This window comes from Carlito syrichta, unplaced genomic scaffold (genome assembly GCF_000164805.1).
Source record: "Carlito syrichta isolate Samal-C Ts95f unplaced genomic scaffold, Tarsius_syrichta-2.0.1 Scaffold307161, whole genome shotgun sequence".
NCBI lineage: Eukaryota > Metazoa > Chordata > Mammalia > Primates > Tarsiidae > Carlito > Carlito syrichta.
In genome coordinates, this window is record NW_007251257.1 from 116,836 (window position 1) to 121,397 (window position 4,562).

The window sequence follows — 4,562 nt, forward strand, 5'->3', positions numbered from 1 at the left end:
GCCCGGCTGATTTTTTGATTTATTGTAGAGATGAGGTCTCGCCAAGTTGCCCAGGCAGGTCTCGAACCCATGGACTCAGGCCATCCACTCACCTCAGTCTCCCAAAGGCGCGGGATTACAGGCTGAGCCACCGAGCCTGGCATTACTTTCACTTGTATTTCACAGATGGCATATTAATACAATATGGAACTCTATATATTTTAGGAATTTTTTTCTAGGTCACCTTTCAATCTGACAGGATATCAATAATCCTTTTCCTTAAAAGACATTAAATATACGAGTGTGTGTGCAGAAAGGAGCGTCCAGGAAGAATCATTATTAAAATATTTTTGTTTATCCTAGACTTCCAGATGTTCAACAGTTCCCCTTGCTCTCTTCTAAATATCTCTGGAACCATCTCCCTGTGCTTCAGATTCATTGTCGTGATCCCATTTCAACACTCAGAATAACTCATTTCATTCAAAACAGTAGCCCTCAGCCGGGCTAGGTGGCTCAGCCTGTAATCCCGCGCCTTGGGAGGCTGAGGTGAGTGGATTGCCTGAGCCCGCGGGTTCGAGACCCGCCTGGGCAACTTGGTGAGACCTCATCTCTATAATAAATAAAAAAATTAGCCGGGCGTGATGGTGCACGCCTGTAGTTCCAGCTACTTGGAAGGCTGAGGCGGAAGAATCGCCAGAGCCCAGCAGGTCGAGGCTGCAGTGGCCGAGAGTGGCCACTGCACTCCAGTCTGGGCAACAGAGTGAGACTCCAACTCAAAAAAACCCACACAAAACAAAAACAAAACATTAGCCCTTTCTTGTATTTCTGACTCCAAACATCTAAAATCTTATTTGTAACACAATTAACAAAGAAACGTTAATAAAATAAATCCTTGAATGCACAGATTCTTATATTTAAAAAGAAAATCCTCCTGTGAGCTACCTGCCTCAGGATCACCTCCGAATAGTTTATATTTCTAGAATGTACTCCAGGCAAATTAAAAAGATATTTTAAGAATAAGAACATGGAATTCGTATCCAAATAAGCTAAAGCTGCTGGGTGATTCTTATCTATTCAAATTTTACAGGTCTATAGACCTAGCCTATTAAGTACAAGTAGACTTCAGAACTTACAAGTTTTTTTATAATTTAAAGGCTGAGTTTTTTCTTGCCTTGTTGCATATTGTTCCAATTTTCTCTGGCCAAGGGAGGCTAACGTTGAGTGTTAAGTCTGAGCCAGATGTAGATCTAGAATGACTTTATGCATACAGCTTTATTTCATTTTCAAATAACCTTACAAAGCAATATTTTATAAATAGAAAAACAGCCTGCAAATCCTGGCTGACCAGCTTAAAAGTCTACACTCTGAATTGTCATGCTAGTGATACTCGATAGTGACATTTGAACTACCCCAGAGGTTGTGCATGCTGTTCTAGTCATACCAATAAAATACACTTACCAGTTCTTTCCTGTATATTACAATTCTCACAGAAGTTATCCCTTTTGAACTGCATTTCTGACTCATTAAAATAATTGATTTCTCATTATTATTTCCCCACCATTCTGTAGATAACTCTATCATATGACAAATTGCATCATTTGACCTTTATGGTTTCCCTATTGGTCTCTCCCACTTACAGTTATATAATCATAATGAGAGAAAAAAAATGTATCTAGAGTAGTGCTTGAAAGAAGATAAGCCAGTAATAAATAAATGTTGAATTAAATAATAAACTAATGACATTTAATCAGCCAAATTATTACATGATATGTTAATATGCAATTAAAATAGGTTGTTTTGCAAAAGCCAGTACCATGTACTTTTGTTTTGAGAAAGCCAGTGCCATGTCTTGGAGAGCAAATTAAATTTAACGTATGCTGGGGGGCTGAGGCGACAGAATTGCCTGAGCCCTTGGGTTCGAGACCAGCCTGGGCAACATGGTGAGCCCTCGTCTCTACAATAAATGAAAAAAATTAGTTGGATGTGGTGGCAAGCACCTGTAGTTCCAGCTATTTGGAAGGCTAAGGCAGAAAGATTGCCTGAGCTCAGCAGCTTGATGCTGGGGTGGCCGTGAGCGTGCCACTGCACTCCAGCCTGGGCGTCGGAGTGAGACTTCAACTCAATAAAAAAAAATTTAACATATGAGTTGAAACTCAAAGACAGGAGTCTTACTAAAACACAGAAAGGAGTATTATCACAAAGAAAAGCAGGAAAAGTGTATCATGCTGAAAGGTTTGGTTAAAATGTTATGAGGTTAATTAATTCAAAGATAAATTAAGTAAACTTAAAACATGAGTAAAAAAAGTATTTACTTTTTTTTTTTTTTGAGTTGGAATCTCACTCTGTCGCCCAGGCTGGAGTGCAGTGGCATGCTCATGGCCACCACAGTCTCGACCTGCCGGGTCCAGGTGATTCTTCCACCTCAGCCTTCCAAGTTGCTGGAACTACAGGTGTGTGCTACCATGCCCAGTTAATTTTTCGATTTATTGTAGAGATGAGGTCTTGCCAAGTTTCCCAGGTGGGTCTCAGTCCCCTGGACTCAGGCAATCCTCTCGCCTCAGCCCCCCAAAGTGTTAGGATTACAGGCTTGAGCCACTGTGCCCAGTCAGTATTTACTTTCTTATCAAAAATTTTAAAGTTAATTTTTTTCTCATTTTTTGACAAAAAAGAAGAAAACCTTTAGAAGTATTTCCTTGAAAGTTTGTTACACTTGTTGGTTCCTTAGAGTGTAAATTAACGGATTTAATAAAGGGGTAACTGAGGTGTAAATAACAGCTATACCTTTAGAAAAAGTCACCCTTTCCTTTGCTGATGACTTTATGTAAATACAGATACAGCTACCATAAGTAAGAGAGACTACAATTATGTGAAAAGAGCAAGAGGAAAAAGCCTTTGTTCTGTTCTGAGCAGAGGGGATTTTTAGAATAGTCTTGATAATATATGTATAGGAAAGAATCACTAACAGCAAGGTGACACCCAGTGTCACAAAAGCTGAAACAAATGAAATCAATTCTAGGACATGGGTGCCTGTGCAAGAAATCTGCAGCACAGGGAATGTGTCACATATGAAATGATGAATCACTGCAGAAGTACAGAATTCCAGTTTCAGTCCCAAGGTCATGGGGGGGAAGATCATCAAAAAGCCCGCTGTCCATGAATTGGGGACAAGTTGATAGCACCTTTTGTTACTCATTATGGTTAGATAATGTAGGGGTTTGCAGATTGCTCATAACGATCAAAACACATGGCAGCCATTAGGTAAAATTCAGTAGCTCCTAATACGAGGAAAAGGAATAACTGAGCTGACCAACCGTTATAAGTAATGATCTTGTTTTTAGTCACGATGCTTATCAGGAATCTGGAAATACCCACTGTTGTCAGTAAGAGTTCCAAGAAAGAAATTTCAGAGGAAGAAATACATTGGGGTCTTGAGGCGGGGATCCACCAGGGTGAGGATGATGATAGCTAAGTTTGCCATCACACTCAACATGTAGTTTAGAAAGAGAAATATAAAAATCACAATTTGCAGTTGTGGGTCATCTGTCAATTCCAAGAGAATGAACTCTATCTTGTTTGACTGGTTCTTCATTTCAGATTTGAGTCCTATTAAATAAACCTAAAAAGACAACTGCAAAAGCAGAAATATCTGGATTTGTTTTTAAGTTGCAGATTATTATAAAAAGCATGCTCAGAAATGTAAACAAATTTAAATGTTTTATTCATTTTGATAAGGTATATGATACCTAAATGTATAGCATAGATCAACCTAAATATCCTCTAAATGTCCCACGAAGTGAAAGTTCTTCATAAAAATACTAAATTCTTTCTCCTCTGTTTTAATTTGAGAGGTAAATAAAATTTGGCTGATCATTTGCAAATGAATTCTGATTAAATGTTAAGAGAGAGTACATAAGTGTTACTTGAAGTGTATTTTCAGTATATACATAATTTAGAATATTTTGAAAAAATCTAGATAATTCTGTCAGTGTCCATTTGTAAGGAATATGCAAAGATATTTAGCTGAACTAAAGATTTTTAAAATCTTTTAAAAATATAAAAATATTAACATATGTTTTCTCTATGATTAAAGTTCTCTAACATGTTATTAATTATTTTGCTCCATTGTGTTTTTCCTCGCAATTCCTTTATCTTATTTCTCTCAATTATTGTTTTTCACTGATTTCAGATGCATAAATCTTCTCATAATCAATTGCATTAAACTTGTTTTTGTTAAATCAGAAAGTACTAAATATCGCATCTATATAAAAATAAATAAGCTATGTATTGCATCTACATAAAATTGGAAAAAATATGACAATTGACATATCAGTAAAGATTGCTTGACTTTACTGCAGAATTGCTTTCATGTTTGACCTAGATATTTATTCTAATTTACAAGTGACTTACCATATGCAGAATATATTACTATATATTTTCTCCTACGGGAATATGCTAGAAGCAAGTCAAATAATAAAAGATGAATATTCTCATTTTTAATGTTAGAAAATATTCAATTACTTTTTCTTTTTTCTTTTCTTTTTTTTTTTTTGAGTTGGAGTCTTACTCTGTCGCCCAGACTGGAG

General features: G+C 36.7%; 1 pseudogene; it reads right to left on the reverse strand.

Moving 5' to 3' along the window:
- Positions 1 to 2,683: 2,683 nt before the first annotated feature.
- Positions 2,684 to 3,568, reverse strand: LOC103266365 (annotated as a pseudogene).
- Positions 3,569 to 4,562: the final 994 nt, after the last annotated feature.